Source organism: Excalfactoria chinensis, chromosome 3 (assembly GCF_039878825.1).
Source record: "Excalfactoria chinensis isolate bCotChi1 chromosome 3, bCotChi1.hap2, whole genome shotgun sequence".
Taxonomy (NCBI): Eukaryota; Metazoa; Chordata; class Aves; order Galliformes; family Phasianidae; genus Excalfactoria; species Excalfactoria chinensis.
Genome location: NC_092827.1, coordinates 82,539,946 through 82,562,961, shown reverse-complemented (window position 1 = coordinate 82,562,961; position 23,016 = coordinate 82,539,946). Strand labels below are relative to the sequence as shown.

Sequence of the window (23,016 nt, the reverse complement as noted above, 5' to 3'; positions counted from 1 at the left end):
GGAGCACAGGTGAAGGCAATTCAGCTGTGCGACCAGAAGGGGTAGAGCCTGGCTGCTCCTCTCCTGGAACCCGTTTAAGGGCTGACTGCCACTGGGCAAGGATCTTTTTCTGGAGTTCCCTCCTTTTGGAGTTTTCTATTCTAATCCTAGGATACAGGTGAGTGTTTCATTTTTGATTGTCTCCTTCCACCATGGTAATCTTTCTACCTATAAACCTGTAGAATACCATCCTAACCATGCTACTCTTCCAACTGTATATTTATTAACTGTACAGCAACCTAAACAAACAAACCTGATAGAATAATTTGACATGCTGGGACTACTACTGCTCTGGATCTCCCAGGTGACGGTGCTTCTGATTTTATTTATTTATTTTATTTCTGAAGTTATTTCTGCTGTTTACTTTGTTTTTGACGTGTGAGAAACAGAAACAGTTCTGATCACACTTCTATTGTTTTTCATTTTTGTTAGTGGATTTTTCCCAGGAAAAACACTATTTTTTACTAGTTTTTTTTATGGTTTTTTATCAGTACGTAGTATTCATTATTAATATGAAGCTGTGTGATATGTTGTGTTATGAGTGTACCTTACTGCTGCAGTACTCTGGCTTAACAAATAAACATTCACAAATGTATTATGCTTGGGGGGAAAAACAAACAAACAACAAAAAAACCTCCTCCTGTATCTTAGCCATGTGTCCAGAATTTGTTTCTGTGAATGTTCCTATGAATAAGATGTCAAACATCAATATCTTAATAATGACACAGAAAAGGCTGGTAAAATGTATCAAATCACATTCCAAATTAGAAAGCAGTTGAGCGTGATTGACAATGTTGATGATATTTGAACAGTTACGCTGGCAACTCATAGCAAGTATTTAGTTTTGAAATGGTGGCAACCCTGTAGTAGGAAAGTGACTTTAAGGCTATATTTCATGATGTTAGAAAGGATAAGACTCAAAGTTAAGACACGTGCACTGGGCTTTGATTTCAGATAGGAAATTCAAGAGATGGGAAGGAGCAGTTGTCCAGACAACTGGCTGAAGGTACCATGGAAAATATTTAGGTTTTGCTGAATAAGACATGTAGATAAGGTAACATGGCACCCACGTGGCTTTAATAAACAGTGGATGCCTACTAAAATTGTATGACAAATACATCTTTATGGTAAATATTTCTCGGGGTTCCTAGGGTCTGATTTATATTCCTAGGACTAGATTTTTTCATTTGTACTGTGAATTCTTGCAAAAAAGCAACAAATTACTAAAATATCTACTCATGGATCATTTGAAAGAAGAAAAAAAACCCTTCAGTCAATGCAATGTTTCACTGGTATTTGATGAGGACAAGCTCAGGCAATAGTCTACAGTCACAGAACTGAAATGTAAAAGTACTGGTTTATTATCCCAGCAGGATAACAGCTCTGGATTCTTAGTCAATTCAGGTTGTGCTGGTTTAAAGCTGATTAGTCATTAGGAAAAGACCTTTTCTTACTTTACTGAGCCAAGTTGTACTCTATAAGTAGCTCATCTGGCTCTGCTGTCATTACCCCATAAGGAAATGGCACCTGGAAGGGGAAAGCTGCAAATATGTGGCAGTGGGGAAACAAAACAAAAAATACCTTTGAAGTCAAGCAATAAACACTGTCTATGGGTTGTATAGAATGATTTACTAACACTTGCAACAGCAATCATTTCTGAGACTGAAGAGATCCATTGTTTGTTTTGTGTCAGTATGATCAATGGCTTGTTTTTACATTACATCAACACAGCTTTTCTTCAATATGTTGCAGCATTGAATCAGCTTGTTACATTGCCTGAACACAATTCTGAAGAGAAAAATGGCTGTTGGCCCAGCAGCAGGAACTAATACTTTATTTGTAGAAGACATCAGTTATTACAATGAGTAGGTGCCTTGAAAACATATTCTCCAGAAACTGGCTGCTACCCTCTGCTTTAAGAGAGATGTTGAACAGAGAAAAAGCTCTCCTGGTAGCTGTTCCAAGTAAGGATTTCTCTTTTTGCTACTTGCAAAATGTTTCAGGTTTTTTTCTTACTGAAATGTTGTAAGGGGTAAAGTAAACAGCAAATGGAGCCTGAGCTGAGGAAAGATCATATCAGAGAATCATAGAAAATGAGAATTTGGAAAGGACCTTAGACTGAAAAGGGTGTTTGATGCAGACCTGCTAAAAGCAGTGCCAGATTAGATAACTGTCTTAATTTGCAACCAGGACCAACATGTTGCTATAAACCCATCTTGTAGTTGAGATCAAAGAAACTACTGCCAGGTGGACACTACACATTGTGGAGGAGAACCCAAGCTGAAGCTGCTGCTTGTTGGTGCACAGCTGCTGGATGGCCTATAGATTCTATGCCTCCCTGGAGCAGTGTCTTGGGAGAGTCTCAATTTGTACCTTTGTGAGAATGAGGATTTTTCAGACAAACCCTACCACTTACTTGATTCACCTAGTCAGCTGAGCTTAGTGCTGTCATACTGCCATGTGTTCCTTTTCTCTTGTGGCACCAGCCAACATTACTCTATGGAGAAGTAGCTCCCGGTGCATCTCTTCAGCTGCTGTAAAACATGGCAGTGGGCAAGGCTGGAGCAGAGTGGTCACAGGTGGGCAGATATGGATTGGCTGAAAAATACTTTTGTGTGCAATACAGGCATCCTCTGGTCACAGAAGCAGATTGCTTGCAAAGATATAATTTTAATAGTAGTTGAACTTGCAGCCAAGAAATCATTTTTCTTTTCTCAGTTAAGTGAAAAGCTTATAATTAATTCAAAACACCAAGGATTGTGTTGCAGATAAAAGTATATTCTCTCTGGCTTTTGAGTATTGCATACTTAGCATTAGGTCAAAGGAAATCAAAATAAGTTTAAGATGCTTTTTTTAATATTAATTTAAAAAAAAAAGGCTGCTAGCTAGACAGAAATATTTCCCATTATTGTTTTAGAGCAGTAAATGTTTCAAAAATCAGGTATGCAAGTTTCTTTTTCTTGATCAGAACTGATGAATGTAGCTGATTTGCACCTTTGCGTGGAAAACTGCAGAAAGTGTTGTAGTAATATCCTGAAGTATAACTAATGCACCTGTCACCAACTGTTTTGACAGTCTGAGTCAGAATGTATGGTGATAGTCTGTAATCACAGGAACACCAGCTCATGCCAAATAGGTTGAGTGAGTTTTAATTTTACACATTTATGCCCATCTACAGCATACAAAGAATAATAACCCATTCAGTGAGGAAAACATATTTGGACAGGTGTTTGGCAGAGAGTTCTTGCTGCACGCAAGAACTGCAATAAACCCATTCAGTGGTTACCAAATTTTTTGGAGTAATGCCCACCATATCTTATTCTATACCAGCTGAAAGCCAAAAATATATAGGAGTAGCATACTGGAAGATCTTGTAACAGTTCAAAATACTCCTTCAGACATACACAAAAAAATTCTTTACCATCAGTTGTGTTTTGCATAACTTTGAGATGCTTCATAGCATACAAGATAAAACACTATTTTCATTTGTTTTTATCTCTGCTTAATAAATTCTCCATCTCTGCTCAGTTGTCTTATACAGAACATATCATGAAATGCAATGAAATATTAGAGAAGCATCTCTTTAGGCCATGAGGAAGTAATTCCGAGCACAAATGAAGGGCTTATGGAAGTCAGCTGTGGCTCTGACCATGTGCTGGGTTTGAAATTAGCAATAAGAACCAAGTGTGCTTTTATAAGGATTTTTTAAACCTTTATAAGGATTTTTAAAGCTTGGAATCATCATATCAGCATAAGGTAGGTTTCATTCAGTTGGATCAGCTTAGCTTTTTGTAGCAATATGGCATTGCCTTTCCTTATGGAGTTTTTAAATAAAAAAAAAAAATGAATCTGGATGGTAATTCTGAATGTCTACAATGAGCCTCTCTGGTAAGAACTACTGCTGATCTGCCACCAGTTCCCATCTAGAAGCCTTTCAAGGCTAACTTGATATCAGTCTTTCAAGGTAGAAGTGCTTGTTAGAAGGGGGAGGGGGGTGGAAAGATGAGTTAAATTATTTTTCTCAAAGAATTCCATTTTTTTTTTCCATGTTTTTTTTGAAGAACACCTATAGGGCTGAAGTTGTTCTTACCATCCCTAGCCACTAAGCTCTCTTATGTAGCTCTGGAATAAGCACATGAAGGTAACTATATTTCTCCTACTGCTGCTGCTTTTTGCCTGCTGCTTGCTCTGAGATAGCTTAGAAGTTTTGAATTAACTTTGAATATTAGCTAGCTATGTATTTTGATATTGTTCCATTGACTGTTGCTGAAGGAGGAGATAAGATGGTTTCTAATGTTTATGGAGGAAAGAAGTATTCAGCTATCATAAATATTGAAACACAGTGATCTTTGAATCATGTGTATGTGAAATCTAAGTGACTTCATCTCTCATTGAAAGTAACAAGCTTGGTGTGAAAAGTAAACACTGAAGAAAAAGGTCTCAACTGTGTTATAACTGAGTTAACAGCAGGTTAATCAAAGTTAACAGAACTAACACTGTGAAACCATGGCTGCATCAGCTAGTTATACCAAGAAAAATGTATTCCTGAGTTGTATTCTGCATGATGCATAGATGATAATTCATATCCTGATAAGCACTTCCTAACAAAAACTAGTCCTGATCTGTAGCTTTCCTGTAGAGTTTAGGTAAGAAGGGTAACAAAGGACTCAGATGTGACTATCAGACTGTGTGGTTGCTGCACTTGTGCTAATTCTGCACTGGATACTGGAAGAACAAATTTAGTTTAATAAATTTGGCTTGATTCTAGGCTGTGATAATCAAGTCATGGAAAATTAATTTTATTTTTCTGGTAAGCGAGGCAAAATTTACACTATGAGAAGCCAATTTCTGATCTCATTAGTTGAGTGTCAGTCTGTAGTGGTTCCATGACTTCAAAGCTCTGCTTCTCTTTTTTTAATACCAGTGCTCCATCTGCTCACCCCTGCTCTTGTGTTATTTTTGTGTCTTCTGTTTCTTACCTCAGTGCAGGTTTTTTTAATGAGTGTTCTGTGCTTGTGCCAGCCTTACATTTTGTGTGTCAAGCACGTGAACCCCATTATTGAAAGTAAGTATCAAAATGCATTTCTTATACCTCAGTTCTGTTGCATGTTTCTATTTCATAAACATAATACCGACTTCATTGAAAACTATTTCAAAACTCCCCTTAGTGAATCCTGTCTCTCTAGAAGCTGTCTGTGTCTGGATTTGTCTAAGAGAGATTGAAAGGTATTTGGGACGTAGGCAGTTTGATAGGCTTCCAGCTCCTTATGGTGGTACACTGGATGGATTTCTAATATTTTAGAGTGCTTAGCTCTTCAAAAGAGATTTTTCTACTTCTGTTAAATGGAAGCTGAGACTGGGGTTTCCTTGTTTGCCAGGCATTTTATAAATGTGGATTTCCACTGCCTAAATGATGCTGCAGAACTCCATTTCATTAATAACATTTATACCCTGATTCACCCTACCTTCTATCATCAATTTAGTAAAGGTCTCTGTATCAAGAAATGCATTGTGCTGATTTCCTCTTAGAAGGCAAGTCTGCTTTTCTCTGATCTGTGTCAGCCCCAGATGTGCTGCTGTCATTGTGTGTGACTACATGAGTGCATCCAGCTCCTGCTGCGTGCCTTCTGTGTATGTCACCTGATGCTCAGAAATGGCCACAGTGCTCAAGTCCCATCACAGTCAGTTTGCTGACCTTGTCTAAGCAACAGTTCTTGGACTGAGGCCGTGTGGTAGACTTGCCTCTTACTCTGTTTTTTTAGCTACCCAACTATTTATTTTTTTTTAATGTACAGTCCAAAAAACAACTTTTTTAGTTAATAACTATCATGAGTATCTGGGGGTACAACTGCAATTCTGAAGAAGTTATACCATCGGAGAGTTAATGCTTTGAGTTTGTTTTGCATGTATTTATGAACTGTGGATTTAAAAGCAACACATAGTTAATTCAGACATACCCTTCAGTTATATACAGGCAATTGAAGCATGGAATAAGGCAGCTACAATATCTACAGTTTTTGGTATGTTTTCCCAAGTGCTGATTTAAACAAACAGAGCAGGAAAGAAGCATGTGTTTTATATAACAAAGAATGATGCTTAACAGCATTGTATAGTCCAACGGCACACACTCCAAAGAGCAACAGGTTCAATTTCAAGATAATGAAGAAAATACCTAAAAATCAGGAGAGGTGCTAATTAGGTATGTAATTCTGATGAGTGAAAAGTGAAAAACTTTAATGAAAACAACAAGGGAGTTCAACAGAGCAGCAGTAATACAGACCTTAACTGTTATTTCTAAGGCACAAGGCACTGATATTTTATTCAGTGCTTTAAATATCTTGTTAATGTAATACCAACAAGAGTTACAACACCTTCTGTCCAGGTCAGTGGCAATATGAATAGATGAAACATGTAGCACAGACCTTTGGAAGACTGGTACTCTCTTTTCAAGTAGCAGCATATACAAAATGACAGAACAATCACCAGTAAGAAATAAGTAGTAATTCTGTTAAATGGGTGTGTGGTGCTATTATATATATATATATATATATATATATATATATCCAGCTATTCTTCTAAAAGCTCAAAAGATGCTCTGAGTAATTTCACTGCAAGCACAAGGAAAGAGTGATTTAAAAACGTCCACCAGTCATTTTACTTTTTGCTGCTGTTCTAGAGCTGTACCTGGCTTTGTTGCTTTGTTGTAGTTGCTTGAACTCTGCTGCCCGCATCTGGATGTAAATAGGGTTACTTTCTAGCCAAGAGCCTGTGAAGTGAGCTGCAGAGGAAGTGCGATGGACTTGCAAGTTGTGGCACGTTTATTGGAAATTTGAGGCATAGAATATTTACTGTGGTTAACAAACTGTTCAGAGATATCTTGGGGACTAATGAAATACTTGTTCTGTGGAAGAATGTAAGATATAGCTGTTCTGTTCTCAGATTTCCAGAAAAACTGCACTTGGAATAAAAGCATGAGTTTTGTTTTTGGTTTCTTTCAACCTCATTCAGTGAGAACAACACTGACAAATGGCTTCATACTTTTGGAGGGATACCAAATACATGAATCCATGTCATTAGCCAACAAGCATAGCATAACCATTGGAGTGTCTTTTGTCAAAACTTTTTGGCACCCAACTTCCTTTTAAACTATATTAACATCCTTTATTATTTCTATCTGACTGTTTAGTACTTTGTTTCTCAAAGAGCTGTGAACACCTGTATCACAGGGAAAGAACTCTAAGAGGAGTTCTCATAAAGAAAAAGTTCATGTGCTTCACTATCAGGTGTTCTGGATTGTTCCCTGAAACAGTATGTTTAATATTTTGATATCTTTTTAGATTCTAAATTGTTGTGAATTAAACTTATTCTCTTTCCTTTTGGTTGTTTCTGGGAACTCTTTCTAAGCCTTTCAATTCATATTATGTAGTAGATGCCCTTTGCCTAAATATGATCATATCTCCAGGTAGTTGCAGTTATATGTGAACAGAGGATTGGACTTAAGGCTTATTAAACATAAAGAACCAGTTAAGCAATCAGGAAAAAATGAATTTTATAGATATGACTGTACCTCATGAAATAATGTGTTCTTATATATTAATTTCAGGTACATTTGTCCTGTGGAAAATCCCCTTGTTCTTGATCTGTCACAGGAAATAAATAAGGAAAGGATTCTTTATTGTCTAAGTACTGTTAGAATACTTTTCACTTTAGCTGTGATATTGAGAGTTGTATTTTTTATTATAATATCACAGCTGTCTGAAAACTAGAAAAAAATTTTAAATTGAGATAGATAATTCTGAAATAAAATTAAAAGATTGACATGATTTTTTTTTTTTTTTTTGTCATATGATATGAAGAGCATAAAGAAATATTGATTTGACCTTTACAAGACATTTCTACAAATCTCTAGGATGTTCAGAATCCCCAAAGCTTAGTTTGCTACCATAACAGCTATGAGAAGCCAAAGTTTCCTTGGTTTCTTCATACATGCCATAAATAATACAATGTCTGAGTCAGTTGACACTTATCCTTTGTATGGGAAAGAAGAATTTAGGAAGCCACAACTTACCCTCTGTTTCTTCCTAGAGCTTCATATTCATCTGTGTTCTGTTCTATTTTCTTTTGCATCTTTCACTGCAGTCACATGGTTTTGTGAGGATCCTTCATTGGAACCTTTATGAATCAGTCCCTTTCCAGTACCTTGCCTTGGAGGTAGGGAGGGATTTTGCTCTCTGATATACTCTGGGAGGGAGTTTGCTCTCTGATATCTTTGTTGTACAGTGTTGTGTGTGCAACTGGGGTCCATCTGGCCCTAAGGCTCCTGGAGCTTAGTGCTACTCTGTAGTTTGTGAGAATATTCTGTGATTCAGCGAAAGGAAATCACTCTGTAAATTGGAGTTAACAGTTATATATTTGACATAGCAGCAACAGAAAGATTAGACTGAAGGGTTTTTTCACTCATGCTTAAAACTTACAGCAGAATTTGTCTTTCATGATGCATTTCAGAAATGTTGGCTTTCTAATGGAAAATATTTATGTATTTCTGCAAGGTTAATTGAGTTTAACAGGATGGTTTCACCTGCAGGACTTCTGACTTTCTTTGAACTATTGATGTCTCAATATATTCTAGGTATATTGGGTCATGGTAATTCTTGATGCAGCAGACACATACGCATGAAATTACCAGCTTACACGTGATTTCTCGAGAGTGTGTGTGTGTGTGTGTGTGTATACATCTGTTATTTATTTACTTATTTATTCACAGCTACCTCTCAGAGAGCAGACACTCATGCTAGAAAAAGGTTCTGCACCAGAGTTTGATGGACATGGCACAGGCTGCCCGGGGCAGTGGGCCACAGCCCTGAGTGCAGGAGTTCAGGAAGTATTTAGACAATGTTCTCAGACATAGGATTTGAATGTTGGGTGGTCCCATGTAGAGCCAGGGATTGGACTCCACGGTCCTTATAGGTCCTTTCTAAATTGTGATATTTTATGTTTCTGTGCATGTGGTGGCACCCAGTGAATTTTGTAATGCTGGTGTCTTAATAACTCCCTACTATTGTTTCTTCTCTAAGTATTGCTGTCTTGGAAATAATTGCAAATACATGCTTTTCCAGCATTCCAGGATGATGTAAGCATTACTAAATGTAAAAAAACAGCTAATTGTTTCTATTTGCTTTTTTTCCCATACCAAGCATAAAATTGTGACCCAAATTAACACAGGAATTGGCAGAAGGGACTGTGTGGTGCCAACCACTGAGGTGAGTTTTGTGCCATGTGATATGGCAGATGTCTGATCTGTTGTTATTTGACTGGTTTTTGTCAGGTTTTTCCCTCCTCCTGTCATAATGCCCAAAGTAAAGCTGGTTTATGTTCCAAAGGGTTGGTTTGTGTGCATTTTTATTTTATTTTATTTTTTGAAAGAAGGAAAAAAAGAACATTTATTTTCCTTGGGGATTTAGGGAATAAGATTTTCTTACTCTTTCTTTGTCCTGTATTCTTTAATACTGTGATATAGTTTCCTCTTGAGCCTCCCCTAATGTCCTATTACAGAGGTCTGTTATCAAGAGATCAGAAAGGAAGAAGATCCATCTTTAGCTAAACTGCTTTGAAGAAGGAAGACATTCAGGAATCGGAATGCACATAGAGAGGCAATGCCTCTGCCTCCTGCTTCAGGTCTGTTGAAAGAACCCGGGCCTTTGCTGCAGTCTATGATGTATTTTGTCAGTAAGCAGATAGACAAAGAATATTTGGCAGCTGGGCTTCTTGACCATGCAGAACACAAAGCTGTGTTCAGATGCATTTCAATCACTGTACCTCTGAGTGAAAGGTGGCTGTACGTTTGTGTGTCTCTGGGTTGTGGGTTTGGAGCCCCTCCTCTCCAAATGCAGTATCTGAGCATTTGCACATCCTCTCTCCCTTTCCTACACCATGAGCCCACTCTCTGAGTGCTTGTTTTTATTAGGCTTTTGATTGAAAGAGGAAACAGGATTATTGGACTGTGGCTTGACTGTACATAACCCCAGTTTAGCTTTTTGTACCATTATTACAACTGCTTACATTAATTGAATTTTTAATAAAAGCCCAAGCAATTCACACAGCTGGTGTTCTCTAGGCTAGTCATAGCCGGAGGTCATCACAGCTTTCACGGGCAATTTCACGTCTTTTTTTATTTGTTCCCTGCTGTTTTGTTTTGCTTTGTTTTCTATAGGTGCCCAAGAGGGAAATTGTTTGTTTTCGTCCTCATTTGCTGTGTTTGTGGAGGGACTGAATAACCTTCTGATAGTTCCAGTATTTCCTCTGCGAGTCCCTCCTCAGATCATTGAGGTGAAAGTAAAATGTGATTTTTTTTTTTTTTCTAACCGTTCTATCATTGATTGCTTGTTGAAGTTTATTTTTTTTTTCTGCTATTCATCCCACCCATAATTCCACTGAGGTTTTTAATTATACCTTTAGCTCCCCTTTCCAAGTTAGATTTTGGCTAATGCAGATTTCTGAAGAGTCTCCTGCTCTGTGAGTTTCTGAGTGCTAATCCATGTAAGAAATAAAGGATGAGAGAAGGGCCCCACAGTAAAAGAGAGAAAGGGGCTTCTCAAACTGGGATGAGGTAGTGAAAAGATAATTTTATTAGAGGTTATTAGAAGAATAGGGGTTGTGGACACTGGGTCTGGAATAACATGTGGGATGAAGACCATAAAGATAAGGGTGTGGGAAAAACAGTTCTAGGTGTGAAAACAGCCCAAGCACAGTGAGGTGATTAGATGCCCATGGGGCAAGCTGGAACCAGTTTGGAGGGTGCCCACCCTCTCACCCCCCCTCAGTGAGTTTGTACCCTACTGAGCAGGTAAAACCATGTGTGTTACAGGGCTGCAGATCATGCAATTAATGCTGTACTTGCCAAAGTTCCCAGAGGATCCCTGGAAGTTCATTTTGATCGTATCCAGGCCTTCATCCACTCCATATCTGCCTGTGAGCTCCCTGGCCCTGTATAGCACACAAGTTGTAGGAGAAAGCTCGGTGTTACTACTTTGGTTTCCCTAAATATTCTTATCTTTATCTCTGCTATGTTGTCCCTCTAGGTACCATCAGGCTCTAAATCGCATGCTTTAGCACTGAAGCTGCCAAATACTGATAGATGACAGGAAGGAAGGCACTACAAACTGATCTTGTAACAGTCCTCATACTGAGAATATATAATCACTTACTGAAAAACATGATCTTCCTGTAACAGTATCTTCATATACCAGTGGGACCTGAAGTTGGCTTTCTAAAAGGTAGGGATGGCTTTTAGGATAAAGATCTTTATACAGATGCATTTACATCAATTTATATTCTAAGGAAAGTTAAATAACCACTGATGAGATTTCTTACATGCTATGTACTGACTATTAGGTCTGCACAGTTTTTTCCTGGCACAAAGTTTTGTCCAGGATATGAATTTTTTTTTTTTCCTCTTCTGAATTTGTTATTCTTGGTGAGGCATTATGTGAATAGAACTGCACTGATATAATTTAATTTGTTTCTCATATCTGAATTAGACTTAAGTACTTCTGTGATTGCATGGGTACTCATGAATGGGAATAAAGCAATTTTTCTGTGCGAGGAAAGCTCTTAAATGTATTTTCCCTAACATTTAATATCATTGCAAATCTGTCTAGTGTTTTGAGGACATTAAGGGAAACTAGATGAACTATTTTATCTTGGAAGTAGTCCTACTGTCTTTCCTTGTGTGGTGAGTAAAAGGCCAGCAAATACTAATAAAATCCATCTGTCTGGGCTTTTGAAATTACTTCCCTGTACATACAGACACAATAAGTCCTGAATGCATAGAAAACATTTGGTCCTCCAAAACCAAATTCCAGATTATTCCACTGTAAAGGAGATGAGTTTCTTCAGTGCTATAAGATGAAGAGTAGCGCAAAGCTATAAGTTGATTAAATTTTACAAATGCACCAAGAAAAACTATTTTCTGATTAAATAAAGAGATGCCGAAAAATATTTTTGAGTCCCACATGCAGTCAAAAAGGGCTTATTAGAAATGCATTTTATGTATACCAAGGTCATGCCTGAACTACCTTCATGCCTCTGTTTCCAGGGACAATTTAAATGCTGAGATTACCTGAATCGTGAGCATGTTCTAACACTTTATCAACTGAGCTGGACACAGAGTTCATTTATTCTTATTTTAAACAGAATTTGGGGCCTTTGGCTCTTGATTCCTTCAGCACAAGCTAATATGCATTTCTGGAATTGTGCTTCACAGAACTCTGGTGTAATTGATACCCAGTATTGCCTTCAGGGTGTGAGTGCAGTATTTTTTAGCACCTGGCAGGACAGGGTGATGCGTAACTGGTTGTAAGATGTCTGTACTGAAGATAGGAGAGATAGTGGGGCCTTCTGCTCTTTCTGAGCATCACACGCTGCTCATAAGACCCTTCTTTCTTAAGTAGTTTGACATCTGTGGTGCAATTTAGCAAGTTGTCATGGTTTTGTAATTTTTCCTATTGGTATTTCACAAAACCATGAGACAAGTTTACATCTATGTACAGCTGGACAGTTGAGTAGTAGCAGAGAACTGATAGAAAAACACTGCAGAATTTTGAAATAGGATACTGCACTGCTATATATTAAAATATAAGTCTTAAACTGGCAGATTGTCCTCATAGTTTCATATAGATAGTTACAATTGTTTCCTTATGGATAGTGTTGGAAAAGTTTCCTTTCCTGGAGATGCTCAAGGCTGGGTTGGATGGGCCCCTGAGCAGTCTGGTCTGGTGGGCAGCAAATGTGCTCATGGCACGGAGATGGAACCAGCTGGACTGTATAGATGACTCCACCCTAAGCCTTTCTATGATTTATAATGATATGAGGCCTCTATTTTCTTTGCCCCTGTACGTGGTTCTTACTGGTATAATTTTCTCTGTTGCTTGAAGCATATAGAGCCATTAGTTTAAGAACCCTGGCTGCAGCATTGCTTTCTGTTTCCACTTCTGGTCAATGCAGCACTTTGAAGGGCCTGTAGCTCAGAAAAAGTGTGCTGTGAGAAAAGAAGTGTAGTGTAGGCTGTTGTGCTTTGTTTATTTTAAAATTAGTTTTTCTTTCTCAAATGCAGCTTCAGTCAGATGCCTAACCTGTGTTCTCACGTTGCAGCTTATGAGCTGGTAAGTCACCCCGCATCCTTTTCCCTCCCAGACACCTTTACACTTCAGCTCCTTTACTGCTTCAGCTGACAGTATTCCGTGCAATAATAATTGATATCTAACTCCACATTTCAGTTGAGATGAGCTATTGAATGTAAAATGGCGTAAAGAGCTTTAAGTTTTTTATGTTGGATTTTTGTGCCATATGGGAAAAGCAGCATAGCAACATAACCACTACTCCTAATTGTTGAAAAATGTCAAGAGTTTTCAAAATTCAAGCATAACGTTCTGCCAGAAGATACTCTCCTTTCTGTAGGCTGAAGGTTTTTGGCAAAAGGGTCTGAAGGCGGGAGTACTTACTGCCTGTGATCTCATCAGTCTATTTCTTAAACAGCAGGGAGATGGACAGAAAAAGACGCTTTTACAACATCTATGCCAAGGGACAAGATAATCTCTAGCTTTCAGCTCTGAAAAACTTCCAAGACGTGAAGAATTTCCAGTACATGAATCTTCGCCTTCATATTGGAATAATTAACAAATAAGGACTGGAGGCTAAAGTATAACCATGTTATAAATTGTATTCATAGCAAATTCACAGATGAATGTAACCAGCTGTCTTTTTACTTTTTACATTGCTGCAAACAAAAATGGAAATGATTAGCTGAATATTTAGCAAGTGAGTATGAACTATTGCTGAGAAGATCTAGGAAAATATTAAAATTATAAAAACAATGTAATATATACCGGAACAAGTAAGAAATACTATGCAATACCTATAGTAAAAAACTATTATTATCTAAGAATCTTGTGAACTTGACATGAAATGGTGTGTTTATAAACAGAAATGTTTTAGTTCTAGTGCACAGCAGAGAACTGCAAATGAGGTTTATGCCAGCGTTGCAAAGGAAGTATTTGGCAGAGCTGATCTCCTGCTAAGTGATGTATTGGTGAGCTTGACAACTGCTTCTTGTAGAATAGATTGTAGCTGAAAATGCAGGTAGGTGTTTGCCTTGATTCATATTGATTCTGAATAGCTTTTATTTAAGTTATTCATAATCCACTCAATAAAATCCACAGTGATTTTTTTTCATGAATAGTGACAAATAACTGGATTTTGGAGGAAACCTGCTTTACTTATGAGACTGCAGATCAAAGCAATATATAATATATTATTTTAAAAGGATTCTTCATGTAGTTATTCTTATTAATTCTATCTGAAAAAAACCACAGAAAAGCAGAATTTTAAGTGACTCAAATGACATTTCTCTTTAATTTTAGGGATATTCCTACAGGACTGTGTTATTTATGACTTAACGTAGTTTGATTAAAAGCCAGCAAAACATATTGGTCAAGTTTCTGATTTGACCGAGTGTCAGAGAACACACACATGATGTATTTTAAATTGGCAAAGGCTCATTTTGGTGAAGAGTGCTGTAAATTACTTGTGATTAAAAAAAAAAGAAAAACTCAGCAGAGGAAGGGAAAAATCATTACAACCAGAACAAGAGTAATAAAACATTAATGCTCTGCGTAAAGATTGATGGGTGATAGAGGAGCTGATCTGTAAAAGTCACCAGTACCACAGGGCATGAGTTTATTAAAAGTGTGAAAGAGGCAGGGTGGAAAAAAAAATTGAGGTAATGCTTTAATCAACAGTAAAGGAAGATAAGTAATATCTGTAAGCTCATATTAAATGAATTTTAATTTGAGGTTAATTGTTCCTGCAAATCTCAGACCCCTTCTCCTTATCCCTCTCCCCCCCCCAAATCATTGACCATTTGAATACCAGTCTTCCCCAGCCCTGATTTGTTTGTGCAGCTAAAGACAGATAATGATGGGTGGAGAGGCATATGGGGGAAGCTGGCACTTCATCTTATTTCTGGTAATTAGAATATATGAGAAAATGCATAGAAATGTCCTTACGTGTATTATTTATAGTACTTCACCCATGGAAATAAATCACCAACTCCAAAATGGGTTGAGCTATGACTCAGACAAACACAGATGAGAACTGGGGCCCTAGATTTGAAGTCGTTTGTGGCTGGGACCATATCTTCACATCTCTTTCCACACAGGCACTCTATAAATTGTGCTACCTTTTCAAGAAGGGTTAGGATCTCGGTATATAGAACCTGCTGAAGTCATTCTCTGTTAAGAAAAGAAGTTTAAATAATAATAATAATAATTGGTAATACTTTAGTAGAACAGTTGACTAAAGTTAGTGATCAGTTGACCAGAGTTTTGGGGTCCCAGGAACTGCCATCATGTATTTGACACTAATTGTATTTGGCATCTGAGCTGAAAAGTCAGACCAGAAAGCCTGGATATCTCACAGACATATATCTTCTATTTCAAGAGATGAGTCACTTAGATAAGGAATTGCAGAGATGCTGGTGACTACATGTATTTCTGTGTACTGTTTCCACTGTTGCTCTAGAATAGGAAACTTTCCAGATAAAAGTCCATGTACAAAATTTTAAGCTGCCAAACCAACAGCCTTCATACCACTGGCAGAGGTAACGTGTATTTCTTATTCCATCTAGCCAATATGGCTATGTTTAGCTCTGATCTAAAAGCTCTGAAATATGGTGTAAGGAATATATTTTATCTTCTTGCTCATTTACGGTTTACTGCAAGATGCTGAGCTTTTTTGGGAGCTGGTGGGAGTTTTTAACTCCCACTGGTTTTGTTGCAAACTTGGTATAAATATTTCACGAGAATGCCTTCCCTTTTGTGGAGACAAACTCTGAATCCTTTACCTCTCCTCTGATATGATATGAAATGCTTCACTAAAAACCTAAGGAATACATTCATACAGTTATCAAACATAGATTTCCAGCTATCTGGGTTTCATCAAGAAATAAGTCTCAAGGATTATTTCAGTGCCTGAAAGGCCAAAAAATATATATTTAGCCTTGTAACGCCTCAAATCCAGAAGCCAATTCCCTCTTTGGCCTAAGAACAATTAGAAACAATCAACTTTTCAAAAATAAATAAATAAATGCATGATGTGACTGTCTGTCGTATGTACCCTTGTTGTATGTGACCACTTCTGTTCATGCTTTAATGCCACTTTCTGTTCATATTACTGGGATTTTCCATGTTATTGTTGAAAGGTAGTCATTTTTGTCAGTTGGCCTTTATGAGCTTTTATATCCTTCAACAAAACGTCAAGCTTTTACAGCTTGTGGATTATATGCTTCTCTTTCTAAAAAGCTAAGTATTTTAAAAATGAAAACGTGTGGTAAATGTTTTAACTTAAAGAATAATGTAATGATCATACTTATCTGACTTAAAAGGAATAAAAAGCTGGAGAGAAGAGGTACAGCACTTTCCTGTATTAAGTGTGCTCTAATGGGCTCTAGTCTGTAGAAAGGTAAGGAACAAATCATTGTTAGGGAAGTGCAAGTCAGTGGTGTGAGCTTTACAGATACTGTCTTTGTATGTGAGTAGTTACTGAAAGTTTTGCACCATGGACAAAACAACATGAGTATAAAGTTTTCAAACAGCACTGGAAATGAATAGAGTTCATTTGTGTCGATACAGTGTTTTTGTGTAAAATAAGCATTGACAAATAGCATGTCTGTGTTTCTTGTAACAGCAGTTCAAAGATACAGCTGCACTGCTGCTGTAAACGGGATTGAAGAAAGAAGCTTGCACAGATGATGGGAGGCCTTCTGGGGCCTGGGCACAAGGTGAACAGGCAACAAAAAATACGTAAGGACCCAGACTGTTCCATTTATACACTGGTATGCTGCCAGATTAAATAAAGCAACATGAATTCCATATAGGATTAGTAAATCCTTTACAGCCTTGCTCACAAGATTTCTCAAGCTGTGTCACTGGGAACCTTGCCACTTGCCTGATGGGTCTTCATTCTTCAGCTCGCACCTTGTTTGTGTCCACAAGTTTTATTGGTTTTTGTTGTTGTTGTTGTTTTTTCCAGTTTTCAATATCCATAACATTCAGCTGATGACTTTTAGATGTCCTTCAATAATTGAACTCAAACTTGTTTCTGTCTACTTCTAACTTTATTCTTCCAAGAAATTCCACATTTGTGGTGTCTTGTTCTTCTGTGCATAAAATAAGGTGCTTAATTAAATGAACAGAATTTTCGAACCGGAAAAAAATTCTTTGTTCAAGCTGTAAAAAGATGAAAGAAAGAAGTGCTAAATTGGAAGGATGTCGTATCATTTTGTCTGAGGAGAATTTGGGCTGTTTTGTGAATGCTGCTTGCTGTTGGTGTATGCTCACGAAGTGCACCCTAGAGGATTGTGTGATATCACAGCCTGCACATTTATTTGGAAATTCCTCCCTCTGATAAGTGCATTTGTAGTGGAACTTCTTCCAAAAGGAGTGTCAGCACATGGAAGCAGACCTGTGATCTGAAGCAGTAAGCAGTACGCAGCAAAAGTGGGAGATTTGCCTCAGTCCTCATATCCATACTGTGGAACAGCTCATTAAGGGAGATGCAGCATTGGAGACTGACCACTGATTACATATTCCAGGGATGTGCAGGTGAGACCAAACCAATTTTCCTCATTTTGCTCAGAACAGTCCTCTAATATTTTCATGATGGATCCTGTGGCTTCGAATGCCTTCATGCCACACTTCAGGTAATATAAAACATGACATCAACATAGTGCTTTTAAAAAAATCTTTTGTATTTTGACATGTCTCATTAATTCAGGCCATTTAAAATGGAAAATTTTCTTCCGCTGCTTTACCCAAGCTATGATGTGGGCCCCAGGCAAGACTGCAGCCTGACACACCTGGTACCTCATGGATACAACCAAGCCAGAGAGAGAGAGGAATGTGGACGGAACGAGTAGACAGAAAAACCCTATGTTTGATCTGGTGGCAGAATATTGCTAATATGAACAGAAGACACTGAAAAATAAGTAGTGTATATGTGTTGCTCAGAAAAGTTATGTTCTCTGCCTGTGAACTGCTTATTAAAATGAAGGACATCATTTATGAGATACTGTAAAGCTGTCACATACTGTAGGTAAGTTGGAAAATTTTATAGTCCTTTTACATTATTTTTAAAGCCATTTTCTTACACTGACAGAAAAAGTTCCTGTGGGTTTGCGTTTTTGGTTTCTTTTTCTTAGTAAAATGGATTTTTAAGAAGTTAGTCTTTTGCAAATTTGGCAGTCTTCACTATGTTGTACTCTTATCTCTCACAGGGAACATTTTCTGCCCACCCAAGAAGTGTGGAGTGTTTCTGCAGGGCAACGTAATGTATCCATTGCAGCCTGTGGAACAACAAATTGACCTTCATCTGTAGCAATGCTTCCTGAAGAAATAGTTACCGTGTGACAGGAATCCGGAACATCAACTTCCAACACCTACAAAATCAGCCCTGCACACTGAGACAATATGTTGTCTTTGATAACTGTGAGGAAAAGGTAACTGGTACCCTCTGAGATGGAAAAACAGAATTTGAGTAAGTTTTAAAGTAGGCATTATATACGCACGTTTTTGCAACACGCTCTAATGAGTGCTGCAAACACACACAGCATTCAAGATGTATTTTTAGAAATGATGCGACCATATATCCAGAGCATTAATTGCTTCTCAGATGGCACGAGTAAGAAAAGGGATGGAAGTATCTCAGGTGTGGAATTCATAGAGCAGACCGTTTCTTTCAGGAGTGTTTTTTGTTTTTTGTTTTTTGTTTTTTTTTGTTTGTTTGTTTGTTTTTTTGTGTTTTTTTGTGTTTTTTTTGTTTTTGTTTTGTTTTGTTATGTTTTTAAATAGACACGTGTTATGCAGATATTATGGCGTATCTGCTGTTCCCTGAACATTAGCAATATTGTATGTATGTCTTGCTGTAGGAGACAGCAAAGCTGCTAGGTAGAACAGTAGTGCAAAATACAGATCCTGCTTGAAACTGTGATGAACTCATCGATCTGTGTGATTGATTGATTAAGTGTTGATTGGACCTTTGCAGAGCTCGTGAAATGTGGTAAGTTTAGCATTGCATTCAGGTGCAGAAAGGCTAGGAATTCATGTTGGTACTTCCCAGGACATGTTAATAGAAAGAGCTGAAATTCTTTATAGAGGAATGGAAGTGAAAATAGTGGTAAACTATGTGATAAACTTTTCTAGTGATAAACTTTTCCAGTTGAACAATTTAATTACAGTGATGAAAATAAAGCTTGACTTGTCATCCACAAGAAGTCAGACGTGTAAGTTTACAAATGATCCTTGTTTTAAATGATATTTACAGATTAATTATGCTCCGAGTCCAGAGATAAACCCAGATACCTGCTAAGGCAAATATGGAAAGACACTTTATCTTTTTTAGTCTGATCTTTGTCCAGTGATACTTTTCAACAACTGTTTTATTATAATTGTAGAAAGTGGCACCTAGTACTGATAGACCTCATGTCTGAATCATATCAGTGTAGTGCACGAGCTTTGAGGGCAAAGCATTTTTGCTGAACCAGCCATTCTCTTGTTTAACACACAACACATTATCACAAAGTAAGTCCTTCATCACTCCTATCCGTCATCCTGAGTTAGCAGGGAAATGCTGGATTATTAACACTTTTCTTTGGGTATGTGGTGCTAAATAACATTCTGAAGCTTTAGGGACACTTTCAAGTCTTAGACTCTTTTAAAAAAACAGCGGATACACATGGCTGTCCTTTACATGAAGTAATTGTGGTAAGGAAAATATATGATTTCAACTTTTTTCTGAGTGAGAGAGAAAAAAAAGCACGTCCCTTTAGGAATCTTGCAGAAGGTCTATGTTAATTTTGATATCTTTTAAGCTTTGATTTGAAAACTTCTGGCCCTCTACATGATCATTACTTTATTGAGAAAGTACATGCATTCTACTACTCATTAATTACTGATAAGGAAGATGCAGGAAAAAGCTCAATGATGAAATGTGTTTTGTGTGCTTGCCTTTCTTTTACCAAGCCAAGTTCCACAGAGCTGGCTGCAGCTTCAGAAGGTGCCTTCTGTAATCCACCTCCCTTATGACGATTTGAGATTCCCTTCTTTCTATCAAACATAAAATCTCAGTTGCTCATATGTTGTCAAAAACGGGCTTCACAGGCTATGTGCCCTGTGCAGCAGGCAGGTATTTAGGTGAGAAGCCATGCATAGGACAAAGAAAGAAAAAGGGGGGGTTGAGGGGTGGAGAAATGTCCTCATTTCTTTAACATAGCTATTCTCTATGAAGATAGAATGAACAGATGCTGTTATAAATATGAGGAAAGGCAAGGAGTGACAGCTTGGCTGGATTACAGTCTTGGACCCTAGTCATCCAGTTTGTCATCTTAACTCTCATAACCAGAATTGCCAACTCTTCTTCAGTCATATAATACTTGGCAGTGAGAAAGTGAGGGAGTGAGTAAGAGAGAAATCCCAGCATATTTCCTACTTCCTAGGCTGTCTCCAGCTCTTGAGATAATGCTGTTTTTAGTTGGGATGGGTTAACCTTAAGTTCAATGGATAGAAATAAAAATTATTTAATATGTTAAAACAAAATGTTTTTTTTTCTCCAGTCAAGCTTGTGATTCAGATTTTTTTCAGTATCTGAAAGAAGCAGTATCAACTGTTATAACTATATCAACTGATATAACTTGTTGCTATTGAAATCAGCAGCATTTGCCTTAATGCTACCTGTTATTACTTTAGATTTACTTTATTAAAAGTTGGGCAAATTGCTGGACCAAAATTATATATTTCTTGCAGTATGTCAAAACAACAAGCCTGAGAATAATTTAAAAATCTGCATAGCCTTAATATTTGCAGAGCTGTAATCAAGTGTGGAGAGCTTTTCCTGGAGTATACAAAGTTTTAGAATTTCTTTGAAAAGGATAAATTGTCCTCTCAAGAGTGGAATAGTAATTTATGTCTCCTTGGGCTGAAATGACAGAAACTGAATAATTTCACTGCAATTTGATTATGATTCAGCACTAACACAGTCAGTCCTTAGTCTACTTTGAGGTCATTTTTATTTAAGCCTCCATCTGAAGAATGACAAATGGACACAGTTAAGCAGAACTTAACACTGTGTAGAATTTTGTTCAACTAGCTTTAAGTACTGCTTGAAGTTCAATTTGGGTATATTTTCACCTGCTACGTACTTTCTTGACATGCATTTCACCTATATGAACCAAAGTCTAAGGCCTTGCTCTGAATGTACAACAGTTAGTATTTCTCCTTTATTTGTCTTGTTTCTAGAAGGTTATTGGATTGACTGGACACTGGTGATTTTTAACCTATTCAAACAATTGTAGCTTAAACATAAATGGTTGTTTTTATTTTTTGAAAGCTTACTTGTCTCTTACATTGATCTGGGTATCAAGAAGATTAATTATATGTGTAATGTCTTTAAGGAAGCCAGCTATTTCCATAAGTCATACATAGCATCAGTAAAACCGTAAGATCAAACAAGATGGGCTATTCCTGATTGAAATATGTGGAAGACAAGTGTATTTATAAACTATATAAAGCACCTTGTTTGTTTTCTTTAATTATTCTAAAATAAAAGATCCAGAGGAACTCTTTATTAGGGAGCGTAGCGATAGACCTACTGCTAAAGGCTTTAATCTAAAAAGAGGATAGATGTAGATTTACTTTAGAAAAATTCTTCACAATGAGTGTGCTGAGGCATGCTGGCATAGCTGTCTGGAGAATTTGTGGTACCCCATCCCTGGAGGTTCTCAAGGCCAGGTTGAATGGGGCCCTGGGCAGCCTCAGCTGGTGGGAAAGCAGCCCTGCCCATGGCTGGGGGTCAGAGCTGGGTGGGCTTTATTGTCTCTTCCAACCCAAAATATTCTGTGATTCTATGAAGTCGAAGCTTTTGTTTAAAAATAAATAAATACAGAGAGAGAAAAATAAATTTCTCTTGCATTTGTTATTATTGAAAAAAGTGAAATGTAACCTTACCTAAGAGTAAGATCAGGACATAGAAGATGAATAAAATGAAACTTTAAGAAATTGGCATGAAAATTAAGATAATAAGGTGCTAGACCTACTGGTTTTTAAGTGCACAGAGAGGTTGAATAATACTCAAATATGCTGTTAAACCTAAACATACTGAGTTAACAGTGAAAACTGGCTCATATAAAACAAACAGATGATGTGTACAGAACAGTTAAGGAGGAAGTAATGTATTGATCACAGTCCAGTAGATCTAACTCAGTCTTTCTTAAAGACATAAATATTAAAGGGAATAAAAATCTATTAAACTGTAAGGGTAACGGGCCAAGGAGAAATCAGCAGCGTGAGCTGATGATGTAGAAAAAATCATGTGAGATAAACTTGATTAATATTTTGGAGATTGAATTACAGATGGCTACAAAGGAACAGATGTAATTTGTATGGTTGCCAGATCCTGCTCCTATTTTTACAGATGAAAATCCCAACTGGCTCTGTTGGCATCTGTTGGATTCCTGCCAACCGAACCTAAGAGAGTGGTGAATTCATCTCTGGTCTTTGCTGAAACTTTATCATGGGTAAACAGTCATTCAAATATGACTGCATGCATTGCCATAGTTGGGTAAACTTATACCTCATAGAAAGGGATTAAATGTAGAATTCTAGAGGAAATGGAAAAATTGAGCCATAGATGATAATAACACAGATGATAATAATACTTTTGATTTGAAAACAAGACAATCTAAATGAGGCATTCCCAAAAGGTAGTGTGTTTACAAGAGGAAGCATGGCTAGTACTTTAAGACTGCTCTTTACTCAGTTTTCTCTAATTTTGAAGGAAACCTGCCTGAATGCCCCACAACAGAGATGCAGGATGGCTGGGAACTGCTCCCAGCTTCCTGCATTAATCTGTTCTGCATTTTGAATCATAGGG

General features: G+C 37.4%; 1 long non-coding RNA gene across 2 annotated transcripts; it reads left to right on the top strand.

Annotated features, from left to right (window-relative positions):
• The first annotated feature begins 73 nt into the window (after positions 1-73).
• LOC140250555 (uncharacterized) lies at positions 74-14,318 on the top strand. Of its 2 annotated transcripts, none has more exons than XR_011903203.1 (6): positions 74-157; positions 9,592-9,714; positions 10,250-10,365; positions 11,118-11,312; positions 13,151-13,199; positions 13,573-14,318. It is a non-coding gene; the product is annotated as an uncharacterized lncRNA (long non-coding RNA). The 2 variants fall into 2 exon arrangements; XR_011903204.1 differs by lacking the exon at positions 74-157 and adding an exon at positions 5,022-5,104.
• Positions 14,319-23,016: the final 8,698 nt, after the last annotated feature.